The sequence below is a fragment of the Corvus kubaryi genome, unplaced genomic scaffold, assembly GCF_017639235.1.
Source record: "Corvus kubaryi isolate FWS band 111438036 unplaced genomic scaffold, C.kubaryi_AGA036_p1.0 133, whole genome shotgun sequence".
In the NCBI taxonomy this organism is placed as follows: Eukaryota; Metazoa; Chordata; class Aves; order Passeriformes; family Corvidae; genus Corvus; species Corvus kubaryi.
The window spans coordinates 25467096-25484508 of NW_024580667.1; the positions used below are offsets into that span (position 1 = coordinate 25467096).

The window sequence follows — 17413 nt, forward strand, 5'->3', positions numbered from 1 at the left end:
GTGTTTTGAGGGAAAGCTATGGGAACAGATGGCCTTACTGGAGGAGGTAAAATAAAAATTTCTAGATGCTATATTTGAAACCTGGTGAAGAAGAGCAGCTGAATCTGGAGGATGGTGCCAGTATCTACCCTCTGATTTGAGTGAAGAACTTGACAGAAGTGCAGAACCAAAGCAATAAGGTCTGTATTCTTTCTTATTTCCAAAAATCAAACTGAAGTCTGAGACCAAATTAATAATACCGCCTTCACATGAAGGCTGTGCTCTGCTGTGCTTCATGTGTGCTACCATGCATGGCCCTGTTCCCAACAATTGTATAAGTCTAAAAGCTTCCATAGAGCCAGCACATGTAATCCCCACTGCTGGCACCAATTATGCTTGGCATTGTATCCAAACACCCACTTTGCACCAGATCTGTCAGTATCAAAGCCATGAGGCTGGAACTTTTCCTGTGCTCTGGAATACATTGATTCAAATAACTCGTCAAAGCTGTAATTACAAGTAACTGTTATATCTGCATGCTTCTTTGGGACTGGGTATCATGAGAGACTAGAAAGTTATGATTAAGAAAATAACAGTAGCAAACCATGCTGTACCGTGCCATGCCATGCCATGCCATGCCATGCCATGCCATGCCATGCTATGCCGTGCCATGCCGTGCCATGCCATGCCGTGCCATGCTGTGCCATGCCATGCCGTGCCATGCTGTGCCATGCTGTGCCATGCCATGCCATGTGGTTCATAGGGTCTGTTGTGCAAATGGCATCCTGTACCTCAGGCACTTAGGGCAGCAGGCTGCTGCCCTTTTGCCATGTTGGTCTATAGGTGAAAATGGTAACATATACCTCCTTTTTAAGTCTATATGCTCTTACGGGTTTATACATCTAACATAAATATGCATATCATTAATAGGGTTTTTAACAGACAGGCATACACACTATAATGGCATTCGTAAAGAGTAATCTAGACTGTGTGGAGGCAAGTAGACCTATGAGGCAGATAACAGTTGGGATCTATGGAGGAGTACAGAAGGAGCAATGAGCTGAAAAGACTCATTCATGATCCACATGGGTACCCAACAGGATAGTAATCTGTGGTCCACAGGGTATACTTTGCTGTTCACCCAGCAACATGTAAGAAGTCCTGAAGAAATTCATGGGCTACTTATTAGGCAGGCAGCTTTGCATGTGCACGTTTACCAAGGAAGCTCTTATGGTTTGGTTGTACCTTTCGCCCTGGGTGGTGCAGAACATAGTCACACAGCTAAACAGCCCTTTTGTTCACAGCAGGTCTACACCCTTTCCTGCTCTGCAAAATAGATCCTGCGCAGCAACAAGCACACACATTGACTATTAGTCCTCCTCATCATGTGGCTTGTGCCCCTAAATTATAACAATCATAGAGAAAACATGAATACACATCGAGACATTAGGTCCTCTCTCTGAAAATATCTTGAAGTGCTCTTAGCAGAACCAAAATTTAACCATAATAGCTATGCAAGTTGTTTTGTAAATTGTTCAGAAGAATGAAAGCTGTATAAGTAAGAATTGAAAAGTACAATGAGATATGTGTTTCTGAAAATAATTTTAGGGCATTCAGTCCAGCTGTGCATCTCTTTCATTGGTTCTTAAACACAAGTAGTCAATTATGTGAAATATTTAAACAAGAGACATTGTCTTTGAAACTTGTAACATCATTTACTTACAGCTCCGTTCTTTCGTATTAGCTTGCATTACTAGAAAATGGAAATAAAATATTTTTTACTACAGCTATATATCCACAGTAAGAAAAATGGGTTGCACTGGGAAAATGGACAAACTGATGCAAGCTCTCTTGAATTTCACACATGTGGCAACTGCATGTTATGGTTTGATAGACATGAAAATAGCAATCAAAATACCAGCTTAACCCTCCTGTCTTGTATTACTCACCTCTCTCTTTTGTTCAAAGCTTTCAACCACCCTCCCCTTTTCGAAAGTACTTGCTTCCATGAAGTTTTCCCAGTTTATTTCCTTAAATCTTGCCTCCCCCTACTGGTTGTGCAAAACAGAATTTCTCAAAAAAAAAACCCCACTGTCCCAAAGGTAACTGGTGTGAGACAATCACAGTCAATAAGAAAGTATAGTCCCAATCTTTGTTCTGAAGTAGCAACAACAAATCTCCATATATGCAATGGAGGCTCTTGGACCTCTTTCAAGCTGCATCTTTGGTTAATCAGAGAGAGCAAGATCCACTTTCCTCTCAAACATGCTAGTGGTGTTTTTCAGATTTGTTCCTGTTTTTCATTTGTAGGAGGATTTTTGGTTGGTTGGGTTTGTTTGGTTTGTTTGGTTTTGTTTTTCTTTTCGTGATTAAAAAGGGTAGTGAAACAAAGTTTCTGTAAATAGAAGGTTCCACCTATCTTTTAAAAATTGGGTAAAGTTAGAAGAAAACACCAGTGGGCATAGCATTATTTTTGGTTCCACATTCAGTGCATCTTTATTGAATGACTGTGTAGAGAGACAGAATGCCTATAGTGTAAGTTGGTACATTTTCTAATCTGCTAAAAATTTATGGAACAGCCAGCAATTTATTTCTGTAAAGTCTTAATTAGCTTTAATTGCCATAGGTCTATTTATACCTATTTTCACCAATTTATTCAGTCTTCCTTTATGCTTACAGAACCACTATAAGAACATCTAGACTGTGAAAATGTTTTGCTAATTCAAACGTATACGAACCACAGGATGTATAATTTTCAGAACTATGTCTACATGGGCTGCAATTTACATTAAATTGCTGTTTTGGTTAAATGGCACCTTAGCTACCAAGCAACTCTTTGAATAGTTGTTTCTTTAATTATTATTTAATTTTGTGGTTATGACTGGTTTTCAGTTAAAGAGGGTACTACTGACAAATTCAATTAAAGGAAAATAGAGGACTTAATGGTCCATGCTAATGATTCATTTCATACATAATATTTTATCATTTTCTGAGAAAATTTATAATGAGTGCTTAGCTTATATTAATAAATGCTTACATTTAGTCTACATAAACTATAGTGATTAAAATATTTTGCTAATTATATCTGTTGATAAATGCTTTTGAAACAATTAGGTCCTTTACCTTAAAGTACTTTATCTGCAAAAACTTATATGAAAATGCATATTTAGTCATTAAGAAGGAAACACAAGTATAGAAATGTAATAACATATCCATAAGCAACACCTTTTGATATTTAAACAGCTCATGATATGCATCTCATGATATACTCAGGAAAACAAACTTTGAAGAATTATAGCAATCAGTTCAATATGCTATCTGATTTTATAGTATCACATGAAGACGAAGGAGTTTGATAAATCACCTTTTCAGGTATCTGAAGTAAGAAGAAGTACTTTATCTCACAGCAGAGGCAGAAATTTTAGCTTCTAGTGTTTCTAAATAGTGTGTAGGAGTGAAAGGGTGGGTAAGTAGCTATTACAGTCTCACTTTTACATTTTGCATCCTCACTGATGAAGATAGATTGTCTTCCAAAGTGAATAAAGTCATAATTTACAAACATTTAAGAATATTACATACTGTTTTAAGATACCAAGCTGTTTCAGGACAATTTTGTTTTCATCACTTTTTCTTGCACTGAGAAATTAGTGCACAATCATTTGCTTTAATAAAGAATGCTACTAGCTTCAATGGTAAAACAGATGTAGTTGTTTCTGCAAACTGCTTGACTAGTACTGCTGGGATTTAAAATATGGGCTATTTTCAGGATTAAGGGCACAAGAAAGTAAACAAAAGGGAGGGTCTGAAGATTTTTAAGAGCAAAACAATAATTCAGGAATACAACTCAATGCAAATTCAAGAAAAGTCCTGTTTTTAAATCACTTACATAATCTGTCAATACCTTAGTGACTTCTTCATTTAAATTTTAGGTGGTGGCACTGGTTAAGGACTGGGATATGCAAGTTACAATTAGTTTATCTTCATGACTCTTAAAAGTACTGAAATTCAGTATGCCATTTGGAAGTTGCTGTCAATTCTTCTACAAAAGGTGAAAAAAATGAGGTGCCAGATTTCTTCTTTGAAGCAAAAGATTTCTTAGATCCTTGTCTGAAGAAACTCTTTATATTGGCAGTCACAGCCAAAATCCTTGTGATTTGTGTTTCTGAAACTTCAACTGCAAAATCTGTTGATACCAAAATCTGATGTTATTTAGATTTCTCAGTAGTAAATAATAAGAATTTAAGAATGAACATAGATCAGGATTATCAGGATCGGTGCATGACAATCAGAAACTTAAGATTATTTTCCTCTGTCAAATAGTGACGGTAACATATTTTTCAGATTCCATCAATAAGCAGTGAAGTTGCATTCTTGAAAAATTCAAGTCCTCCTCTATATGCTTCAGAGCTGCATACACAGATCCATATACAGATTATTTTAATACTCATAAGAATCTTAGCAAAAGCAAAATGTCCTTTGGCCATGCTCTTTTTGTTCCTGGCTATTTCCAGAGAAAGGAGCTGAAAACCGAGATTCACTTTTCAAGTACAAATGAATAGCCATCATAGCAAAAACTAGAAATGGCAGCACAATCTAGGTTCTGCATTGATGTGTTTTTTCATGTAGGAGCCCTAAAAATGTAGATGACATACAAGGAATACAAATAAACTGGTTCAGTATGATGCATTTTCACCTCCTTCTTCAAATTTTAGTTAAAATGTCATCAATTTGTTTTAATATGGAGTCTATGGTTTCTTGCCAAAACCTTGATAAGACTGATTGACCTAGTGGTATCCCTGATACATCACCACGAGACCGACGGCCCCCAGTAATCTTAATTTCAGACAACTGGCCAAAGGTGACCTAAATGGGGGCTTTGCCACCCATAGCTAATGCCTGCTGATCTACTTGACTGTATGGAAGCTGATCGAGACAGCTGGTGCCCAGTGCCAAGTCACTGAATGGCAGCAGAAAGGCTGGGGGAGGGTGCAACTTATTGGATCCTCTGTCTGTCTCTAGGGCTTAACCCATAAGTAAGTATTATGAACTGAAGTTAGGAAGACTGTCATTACCATTGTGTACTTCTTGAGGAAGTATTTTAATACACAACTTGCTATTTATCTGTTTTCCCACTTAAAGTTATTCACGTACTGAAGGATTCCCAAGTGTTTTGCAAGTAAGGGAAAAAATCACCTGTCAAGAAATTCCAGATGTTTATTTTTTAAAGTTTCTAAGGCATGTAGTGCTTACAGCTATCAATCAGGGAAGGAGCCAAACAGGTGACAGATTTTAAAGGATTCTTAGGCACTGCAGAGACTTGAAGTGCTACACACTTGGCAGAGGGGTTATGTTGCATTCATAACTTGGTGATCTGGGTGGATACCTGCTGAAACTGATTGCCAAGTAGTATAAGTTAATGTGAGTCCTTAAATGCAGCCTTGTAGCTTCTTCTGCTCAGCAAAGAGAGACAGTGGCAGTGAGATAGGCAGCCTCTAGCAGCAAACTCCACGGAGAGGTGCATGCAAGCATAGCCACCCCTCCTGCTGCCACTGATCCATGATGATTATCATAAAAAATTGAAAGGCATTTTTACTTTTAATATTGACCAGTACAATCACTAAGATATATTCTCAGGAACATTTTCCATCCATTTTTGGTTGTAATCTTTGTTGCTGCAATCATATAACACAGTTGTTCATTTTGTGGCACCATCCTCAGAAGTACCCTTTGGGGGTCAGCAGTGTTTATTGCCCTAAAACTCCAGATTTCCACATCTAAATATTTCTTGATATATTTTAATGAATGTCTTGGTAGCCCCCTCTACACTGAATATTCATATAGTAAAGACTGTGAGAGAAGATTATTATAATTCCCTAAGACACCTTGTAAAACGTACATTAAAATGTATAGATAACCCTATATCACAGCAATGTCCTTGAAAGAGATAATTTTGAAATTGGAAAAGTTAAGGGGAATTTCCCATAAAAGTACAGTTTTGCTAAACATTTTGTCTACTAAGGGATGTCATTCTAAGGGGCAACAGAAATCATATTGCTGAAGAAAACATAACCATACTAAATTTTGCTACCTTTACTGCAGATTTCTAAATGCCTAAGTTTGATGTCTGTTTTTTGCTGGAAAAATTTTCTAACATGGAGAAGACACGTGGACTCAAATGCAAGTAATGGGAAAAGGCTGCAATATTTCCCAGATTCCAATCCCTAACCTGTTAGATTTTGACAGATTTCACAGACTTCCCTGCTATATGATGAAGTTAGCAGAGTACTTATATGATCTCAGGCCTAGGGATTTTTAGAACATCTGGAATTTGGTCTTATGAAGTGTCCTGACTTTTTTTCTTAGCTTGCAGAGGGAGTCATGGTACATTTCTCATTTTGGTGTCTACAGTTAAGTAGAAGGAATTCCACCCAAAAATGTTCTGATTAGTCCAATAAGTAGTGTTGGGTTTAGTTCTGAAAATGCTGCTGTCTCCTGATCTTTAAAATGTCCACCTCCTTCTACATCAGTTTGATAACAAGATTATGGCCTAATCTGTGCAAGGTCAATACTTAAAATGTAATACCAGCTACTCAGACTTATTTTCACCAAGACTGATAATGTGCTTTACAGAAAGGCATGGGAGCATATTGCCCAACTTTATTTTATCTTTCAAGGTATCTATCAGGTCTTTAATATGCTACTCAATTTAGTAAAATTGATTATTTTTTTCCAATATCAGAACCATAAGAAAGTTGATCAAACCTGTCTGAAGGCTCCAACACAGCCTGGGTCATTTGTATAGCAGAAAATTTTACTAATTATTTAATTTTTTTAACTGTACCATAAAAGACAATTTCAATTATTTTAAAGTGGAAAACAGATGTTAGTGAATTTGCATGGACTAATTAACTTTCTACAAATACCTCACTGTGAGTTCAGAAAGCTTCAATTGAAAAAATTAAACATATCAAAAGAACACAGTCTAATATGCCCAAAACAAAGTAGAATTGTCTGAAATGTGAGCAACATATTAATGGTTATTCAGAAATTCAATTCCATTGGGTTTTTTATGTGAGCTGCATTAAAAAGGAAAAAGAAAAAGAAAAAAAAAAGGGCATTTATTTTTCTTTTATAACTACAACACCACAAAAATCAGCCCAGAAGTCCCATGGGTTAAATGTTAATCTGCAAACAAGGTAGGAACTCCCGTGTTTGTCCCTGAGCAAACACACAGTGTCACTTTTTTTACCAGCCCCTCTAGTCAGTGCAGTTGTCTAAGGGTTGAAATGAAAGTTCAGGCCTTTTCCTGCAGCAAGCAGAATCCTTCTAGTAAGGCAATGGCTCCAGAGATAGATCTTCTCCACTTTGTTCTCAATCCATTTGTTGGACCAATAATGTCTAGGAAGACAGTGATTTCTCAGGACTTCGGGCATGGAGTATTCTATTTACACAATTAGTTACCAGTAGGTATTTTCTCTTAATTTCACACATAAATTGTTATGGTTTTCATTCCTCCTTCCTCTTTCAGTCACCACTGTTCACTGGTCCTTCAAAAGACCTACTGTACTATTCACATACTTAATGTAGAACAAACTCAGGATCTCCTTCAGGAAGCCATCTAGCTGGCCTTTCCATTGGCTGTGTAAAGGATGTAGGCATTCACTGTAGGATGGATCCTGCACTGATCACATATTTTTCCCCTTGCAATTATTACCTCATGTGGATATATTGGATCCAAATCATAAGATTTAACAAAAAACTGCTTGCCTGCAAGAAAGGGAAGGAAGGAAGGAAGGAATTCGGAAGGAAGGAATTCGGAAGGAAGGAAGGAAGGAAGGAAGGAAGGAAGGAAGGAAGGAAGGAAGGAAGGAAGGAAGGAAGGAAGGAAGGAAGGAAGGAAATGGGGATGTACAAGGGTAGAAAACCAAATTCTAGGTCTCTTAATCATAAGAAAATAGAAAAGCTGGTATTAATCTTCAAATATAAGAAAGGTGGCTTCAAGGAGAAAGACTGCAGATTTCTGTCCATGTTTGTTGAAGATGCAAGAGAGGATAATGCTGAAAACTGCAATATGGAGCTTATTATTGAGTTTAGACATTAGAAAAGACAAAGAAGAAACAAGCTCTCTCACTGTGAGGACAATGAAGTAAATGAATAGATTGCCTAGGGAATTTTTGGAATCCCCAGACTGGAGGTTTTTAAAAACAGGATAGACAAACATCTGTCAGGGAAGATTTAGATACAGCTGGTTCTGCCTCGGGGTAGGAGGAGGGATTGAACATTCTTTCTATCTCCCTTCCAGCCCTACTTGCTATGAATCTATGATAAACGACAATAGTACTTCAACAGTAGACACTGAGAGGTCACTCAGGTAGTGGCAGAAAAGAAAGAGTAATAGCAAGGAAAATCAGTGAGGATTTACCAGTCCTTGGTATCTCTTGCTTCCTCAACTGTGACTTTTGCAGGAATATTTCAACAGAAAGAAAGAGGTATTATGAAAGCACATTTTATTATTATTTTGAGACGTCAGAGCGTAAGACCAAAGGTAGAAACATGATATGGACGATAGGGCAAAAGAAAAATTTAAAAAATCAGGATCCAAGCAGAGACAAGGTAGCTGTCATAGACAAAGACCTTTATTCCTGCAATGGTTTTAATTGTGCATCAGGCAAAAAAAAAGATAAGACTTTTTACATTAATCTTTAAATGTTGCAAAAAGGCAATTCTTCTTTGGGTCACTACCCAGAGACAATTAAGACAGATCAGATCGATGATTATGACAACATTAATGCACACATACAAAAATAGCATTTTTCCCCCTAGGATCAATATGCAAAAGTATGTAATAGCTTGCATTAAAATATGCAAGCTGAGAAACTGATATATGTGATTGTATTTGTGAAACTTATTGTATTTAAATACCTTTATTGCAAGGCATATGCACAAAACAACAATGTTAAGACAACCACATTATTTTTTCTTTTCATGAATTTTGCATGTTTTGCCATAGAGAAATAATGCTGTGTTCAACATTACAATGGAATAAAACATTTTCCATTACTTAAAAAAATATTTTTAAATACCTTAAGCCTGTACCATTATTTTTGTTGCATTTTAACCTGTTAGAGATTCTCATGTTTTATTAGATTTTTTTTTTTTTTGGTGGGCGGAGCAAAACACAAAAGTCACAGCATCCATGTATACACTCAATCAGCTGTCACATCATAAACATGCTTCACATTTTTCTCTTTTTAATATGAGGCCAAGCAGAAATTAATTTCTGAATCTTATTCAGATAGATGATCAACAATTTTACTTCAAATGGCATCAAATCCAATATTTTTAATTCAAATACTGATTTTTAAAAGGATGTACAAATTTTACCATTTTCTCTGAGAGAAGTAGGTTTATTTTCAAGAACATGCCTGGAAACTCTGCTTAAATACATATGGAAAACAATAATTAAACTGTTTGCTTGATCAGCTCTATACTGCATGCTTTCCTCCTGTTCCTATTCCACAGAAAACTAATGATTTAAGGGTAAAAATGAAGAACCTGCATATGTATTAATCCTTTAAGACTGTTCAGTCATCACTGTGCTTACATGTAGGCAGTATAATATATAAATCTAAACAAGGGATGTATTTTTCTTCTCATTTATGCCATTACTTCACTGTGCTGTTTTTCACTTGTATGGAGGCAAGAGGTCAAACAGTGGACTTTTTTAAGGGATTATTTCAGATATGTATTAAAATGGAATTAAATTAAATACTCAGATAAAACCATTTTCCACTATCTGCTGCCATTTTCATTTTCTGCTTCAGAATGTCATTAACTGCAATAAATATTTTACTTTTCACTAAACAGGTCTGAAGAATCAACAGTATCACTGGATCAGCCTTTATAGCAATAAATACTCTCTGATTGCCTTGACTGTTTTTTTTGATGAGAAGTTGTGGGCAAAGCATGAGTAGAGAAGAAGCAGAGCTGTATCCCAGTAAGAAACAATTTAAATGGCAGAAATAGCACAGATTCTATGATAGGATGAAAACTTCTCCTTAGTCATTCCCAGCTAAGATTCACATCCTGCATTTCTACTTCAGTGATCCTGCAGCCTGGAGCAGACACGATCAGGTTTGTCAGGAACAGCAAACCACCTGGGCTGACCACCTCTGAAGGCTCTGGGTCTGCATGAGCTACTCCTGCTTCTGCCCAGGTTCTGCTGGACAATGTTATGCAATCACTTCCCAAATGCAGCGCTGCTCAGTGCAGTCATGTGGAGCCTCAAAATGGGACAAGGTAGCGGGCAGTGGAAAGTGGCCATGAACAGCTGATGGCTGGATGAAGTGGAGTGGAACAAGGGCAACAAAAATGATGGCATTTTGTTTTTCCATGCTTTGACAGCAACTTATTGGGGACATTCCCTCCTTCTCACAGACACTGCAGAGTAAGGTGTCTTTTAGCTAAAAATAAGGCAGTTAGAGCCATAAAAGTCTAAGTGCAGATGAGTTACAGACCTGAAAATAACATGTGTTTGGTGAAAGAAATTGTAAATATCACTGAATAGACCATTTAATTCTTCAGATAGGTAATTTTCTCCAGTACAGGTTTCTCCTTAATCCTGCTCATTTATTGGCACTCAAACAGATCTAACAAAGTCCAAGCAAAAGCAGAGGATAAATACTTTGTTGCCCATGTCACAAGGAGACAACTTTAAATATTTCTATATTTGAACAAAAATCTAGATTTTAATATATATAACAAAATTTCCCCCGATTATCTTCGTTGTTTGCTATACTTAACATTACCTATGTGAAAATGAGTTAACAAGCATTCCACAAAGACGCTGAAAAGCCAAAGTTAGCATAGATTTTGGAATATGCACAAAGAAAAACTGGCAAACATTTACAATTGTAATATCCCAAACCAGTTTTATTAACTGCAGCTCTGATTTATTTCCCCATCCTCCTGTTCCAAGATCTGCACCTTTTCTTTCTTCTTTGGGATGAACAAAGATCATGGAACAGATTGTAAGTGAGGCAAATTACATGGTTGTTTATGGTTGTGTTACACATATATATATAATTTGCAAAGTATTCCCTAAAGAAATGGTATCAAATTTTTGGGGACAAGAAAGGATCTGATGACAATCTGTTTCCATTTATTTTCTTTCAGATGCTCCATGAAAATTCATCTGTTTTATTTTATTAGATCAATTTCTAGTACTGCAGCTACTGCTTTCCCATCATTGTCCATTTGGTTTCTTTTGTTCTTTTTTGCTTTAATGTTCATTAACTATATTATTTGATTAAATGATACCATCACAATTAGAAGGAAACAAATCCAAATCTATTTGAACAGAATCTTACATTTACTCCGTAAGCACTCTCCTTTAGATAAAATGTAAACGCTTCCGTATTTTTGAGTTTGGCTTTGGTTTTGGGGGGTTCTTTGGTGCCTTTTCATTTGTTTGTTTAAAAACACACATTTAAAAAGATAGCAGTATTCCAAAATCCCTAAGTTACGTACACAATTGATCTGCAAATTTCAGCACCATGGTAATTTCACTTGGAATTTTTATGAAGTGATTTAGCATGAATGCCTTTACTTTTTAAGCTGCAAAATTTAAAAATAAAGTTCTGTTCTTCATCTTTTCACCTGGGTACTCTCAGCACAGAGTTGGTTTAAACAACAATAATTATTGGAGAGTTTTGACTAAAAGATAACTTCAGCTAAACACCAGAATTACCAAAGGTAAATGCTCAGGAAAAAAGGAAAACTCCTCTGAAATGAACAGAATTATTAACAGTATTTGCCAAAGACAGGACTATTACCAGCATTTTGGAATACCTTTTAGTTAAATAAGAATCTATCAACTTAAATAGAACTTCCTGCCTGGAAGTGTCCTTTGAAATGACTGTTAGAATGAAAAATAATATATATTTTTTATTCCTTTTAAATCAACAGTTTGGAAAACCTGTAAAAAAGAAAAATCTCCCCCTGACAAAAAAGCCAGAAAAGATAACCTTTATTTTAATTTCAATTCCATCAGCATGCAACAGAAACAACTCCTTTAAATCAATAGGGTGTCATAAGTCATTTGCAGACAAAATCAAGCTGTTGAAAGCAGATGCAATTTAAATATTTGGTAAAACTCTATCTCATGCTCTAAGAAAATTAGTATAATGATTTTTTTTTAATTTAAAAAGCATGCAAGCAAAACAAAACAGAACAAACCTGATTCAATTCTTAGTTATTTTATGGAAGAAAAATAAAAAAGGCTAAATCCAACCCAGGGAAAACTTTCAGTCAACCAAGCTGCACTGCAGATTCAGTCAGTAAGAAGTGTTAGGAAACAAAAACATTACAATGTGAGCTCGTTGTATTTACAGGTAATATTTGCTTATTCAGGTAATTAATCATCATGATTAATTATAGTGGAAAGTGGACAGATTATTTCAGTAAACCAAGATTACTTGCCTATGGGTAGAGATCTGGGAGCTGGATATGTACACTTTCACTAATAAATGATAAGGATCACTGGTGAGGCAGGTTGCAGAGCTTGGGAAAAGTAGTAAGTTACTAAGTGAAACTGCTTTTGGCAAATATTGACCTTTGAGTTCTTAAACTGGAGCATATATAAACAACACAGTGTTCTCTGGCAAGTTTTCCCTGATAACTTGCTGGAAAAGGGACAGAATATCCTCTAGCCATTTTGCATGCACAATTTAACAATTATGTGGTCAGAGGAAGGATGATTCTTTTAAGGTGCTGGTAGATGAATGGTAGATGTTCACAGGCTTTACACATTTACAACGGAATTTCAAAATCTAACACAGCGTAATCAATATCAACTCCAATTCTTCTATACTGAGATAAATGATATCGATCACTCTACTGGGAACACACACACAAAAACAGAAAGAGAGGTAGGATTCAGACTCAGAAAGCAGGTCATACAGATCAAAATCATAGCACTGGCAATACTGGCTTAAGGACAAAACATTAAAGTAAGGCTGTTTCACTCAGCATGGAAAATCTGAAAAATTATTTTGATGTATTTAAAAGCAGAGCATTCTAAAAAAGAAACACTAATTTTATCTCCAGTTTCTATTATGGTTGAATAAAAATTTTCAAAAGCATATCAAAAGTTAGTTTTAGATAATTATTATAATCAGGAATCATGCTTAGAATGAAAATATAAATGATTTATAATTCTAGCCTTACTTGAAAATTAAATTTTCATTTCAAACTTGACTAAAAATTTTGCAAAATAAACATCTTTTAATACATTTTGTGAAAATACTACAAACATTGCAATGCAATCCAAATTAAGCTGTGGATGCACACAGAGTTTGCCTTTTGAATTTCTTTTATCTGTCAGACCTTCCAAGTTTTCTGGGTTATACTCAGGAGCAGAGGGTAAGAGAAGCACATTCAAAATCCTTCACGGCCACAATTTTATTCCTAATTGGTGTTTCCACACTCTTCATGCATTCATCAATCAGATGTAAATTACAGTATGCCTGATTGGGTCTCCTTCACCCTAACCATTCCCTGCTGACTGGCAGTGCTTGCCAACTGCTGCAGCAGGCAAGATGAGCAGCAGTAACAGCACCTCTACTGTTTTGGTAGGTCTCGGCCACTAGCAGTATCATAGATAACAACTGCTCACTTAACACCTATTGAATGTCTTGAGCACAATTGTCCCTTTGAAGAATGCAGCTGTCACCTTTGATCAAGCATGAGACATCACTGGCAGCAAGTAATATAAAAGAGTAGGTCCATAAATTCAAACACTGTGGCAATTTCAGAGGAGCTCCTTTATTCTGGAAACAAGCACAGAAAAATGTCTAATTGGTGTGGAGGGAAGAGACACAGCAGATAGAAGCTTCAGAAAAGCTTTTTTCATAATATTTAAACCTAGTGAGTGATCAGAGAAAATACTGTAGAGTCAGTAATCCAAACAAACCAAGAGGATGGGTTGTGCACCACTGGAAAAATTTAATAAATACTCAAATTGAAATACTTGCAGTAACTTTAAAATGTAGCATCCAGACATTATTCTACAGTCTCCAGTCTGTTAAAGTACAGTTCTTATGCTACATAAGCATGGATTTTGTGTATTTTAAAGCAGAATGCTGTCTAAGATTACCCTCAAACTAGCATACCCCCCTGCTAGTCCCTTTGAGAGGATTCTCAAGTCCAAAAGGAGCCAGAAGAGTTGTTTATGTGAGGGACTGTGGGGAGAGGGAGGAAGAGGAGCAGTGGGAGGAGAAGGGCAGACATGGTGTTGTTTGGCCCAGTGGACAAGGAAAAGCAATAATGGAAATTCATAGATCAAAACTTTTTTATTTTTCTAATTGATGTATGGATACAAAAATGCTGTTAGCAAGGAATTTTCCTGCTTCTTTCTAAGCTGTGGGATACTTTTCTCTCTCATGGAAGACAGTAATAGAGTTCTATAAACTATGAACACCTGCGACCTTGTAGAACTATGTTTATGGTACAGTAGAAAATATTTTGACAATGGATGTTTAGGATTTCTAGCCAATCGACCCAGGGGGTGGCTGATCCTTTGTCCAATTAGACTATGAAGAAAAAAGTCTATAAAAGAGTTTGTAAAATAATTAAATAAAAAAAAGATTTTGTAAAATAATTAAATAAATCAATCTTGCTGCACAATGCCTGCCTGCTGGATCTTCTCTCCTCCTCCCTACGGCTGCAGGATACAGCAATATTGATGTGCACCAGTTTAACGGCAGTATAGATGGTAGCACTGCATTTCATTGACCCTAGCACTATTTTCAGGGAACGGGAATAATAAGTCGTGTGGGTGTCATTTACAGAAAGGTATGAACTGTTCAAAGTTTTATCATTGTGTTGGGCAGAAGCAGGCTCCCTTCATCTTTACTGATAGATGTCATTTTGTTCTGTGTTTTTCTTGAACCAACACCTTAAACAAAATCTTCTCTTTCTGACTAACTAAGACTGATGTTCCTTCATTGCTGCCTGTGAATACTGAAAGTGAGTTCATTGTTTCTGTGGCCAGCACTGAGCAAGGGCAATGGGGCATCCAGAATGGAAAGGCAGTAGCTTTTACAAGACTCAGGTTTGAGCATCAGGAGAGGCATCTGGAAGACAAACACCTTCAGCTTACGTAGGTAAGTATACCATTTGGGGCACAGAGATCAGTCCCTGTTATGAATATCCAGACTGCATGGGGGTTACAAACATTGTCAAATATTATGCAAAAGTGCACAATTGAATTAATCTCATTTAATGATCCACTGACTTTTGAATATTTTTAATGTCCATAAGTGACACAATGTCCTGGGTTGCAGTGTATTCTATTACCATCCCCATCAGCTGTTGAAATCAGGTGGGGCAGTGTTTCCTTGCCTCCTCCCCCCAGACTATCTTTCTGTTAATTGCCCATCATTGTCCTGCCGCCTGACTCAGAGATAACTCCCTCCGGACTATCTTCTGTTAATGAGCCTAATCAACACTCTGCCTCATGACTCGTTACCCCATTGTGAGATGCTCCACCCAGAGGGAGGAACCAAGCATCCCATCGTGGATATAATCTGAGGCTGAACACCAGAGACACCAGCTTCCCACTGGATTTCCAGAGGACAGGAGCTACACAGCCACCATTGGACTTCCTGAGGAAGAGCAGACTGTTTTACTACAGGATCACTGCTTCAGAGGACTGCAGCCACCATTCTACCAGACTGCTACCACCACCCTGCCTAACAGGGTGTCAGGTTGTACCTTGACTCTGCCAGTTTGACAGTGTTTTCTTTTACCTTTTTTTCCCCCATTTTCTTTAATTTCCATTAAATTGTTATTCTGACTTGGTGCCTCCCACTGGTTTGTTTTCAAACTAGTACACTCAACAACATTTCTAACATCATTTGTATATCACAACTAAATCATTATTACATCACAAAATGCATCTTTGTAGAGTATTAAGAGTGTGTTTTGTAATAAAAGGAGGTGGAAGTGTGGGACAAAGGAGCAAATGTAAAGTTTATGTGGTATGTATTATGAACATAAGAAGATAACCTAAGAGGAGTGGTCAAATGCTGCTTGGAAGGATGGGTGCTAGCTGTGGCAAACAGCAGAAACATTTGTTCTACTTCCATTTTACTTTCAGCAATACAATTTGCAGTCTTTGTGCCTCTATTTTCCTTTTCACCCTTTGCCTTTCCTGTCAATTAAGCTGTACATTCTCCATGGACAGAATTTATAGATATATATCACACTTAAAAAATTGTGAATGCGAATATGACTGGGATGCATTTCACTAGATGTTACTTTACTGGTAATAAACCCTGTGACTGCTTGTTTTATCCTCCAGAGCTTTGTGTTTAAGGAGATCCCTGTTTGTCTTGTCTCCCCTCTTATCCCTCCAATGTCAGGGTGGTTAGATTATTCCCCCAGGTCATGGAAGACCCAAGTTCAGATCAGCACGTTTGTCTGAGCAGAATGACATTCCTTCTGTTACATCTGTAAAATCCATGATGTCATATGACATTTGAAGATGGGTTTCTTAACATGCTCTGCTGTTAATGCTGTCCTCAATGACAACAAGAGCTTCAATTCCAATCAACCACAAGGCCTCTGTATTTCTTTTAGTGCTGCTTTTCCTCCATGACCCAGTGGAGTTAAACAGCAGCTGCTGCAGAGTTTTCCTCTCCTCTACTTCCAAGTCACCTCAGACAGCTGAGCTATCTGAGGTACATGCCTTATCATGTAGCAAAAAGCCAATGGCAGTGCTTTTTGAATATTTCTAAATGTTTCTTCAGGCACAGTTACTTCACACATTTGAAACTAAAGTTACAAACAGTTCTGAGTTGCCAGAAATTTAGTTTCTTCAGCAAATAAATTCTTTCTGCTCCCACAAAAGGAAAAAAAAAAAAATCACTGCACTACTCTGTTCTATCACTTTCATAGTTTTATGAAGAGAATGACTGAATTCATCAACAGAGCATGTTGGAAAGAGACAGATTCATCTAGGGGCCAAAAGTACAGTATTTTGGATGAAATAAACAGAAATTACTTAAAAAGATAGAGATAAGTCCAGAAATAGGCGGTCTCTGTCAATGAGTTCAGGATTACAGGTTGCCCCATGCACTTGAAAGAGGAAATTCAGTGCCTAGAGGAGGCAACGAAATATTCAAGTCATCAATGTATGCAGAAGAACTGAGGCAGGCCTCATAGAAAATAATAAAGGCTTGGGAATTAATTCAACAACCACAGATGAAAAAGAATCCCAAGAGAAAAAGTTGACTATGAAGTATGGGAAGGTATATGGTGGAAGACATTTTTATTGACGAAGTCCAAAATCATGACTGAGGAGAACAACACGGTAATTTGACTTTGAGAAGGAGTTAACTGTGGCACTTTTACCATAATGAAGAAGGCAGGT

The 17413-nt window shown here is 36.9% G+C and overlaps 1 long non-coding RNA gene across 1 annotated transcript in view; it reads right to left on the bottom strand.

Moving 5' to 3' along the window:
• The window catches only part of LOC121670106, a 69318-nt gene that overhangs the window by 20130 nt on the left and 31775 nt on the right, over positions 1-17413 (bottom strand). The window lies entirely within an intron of this gene.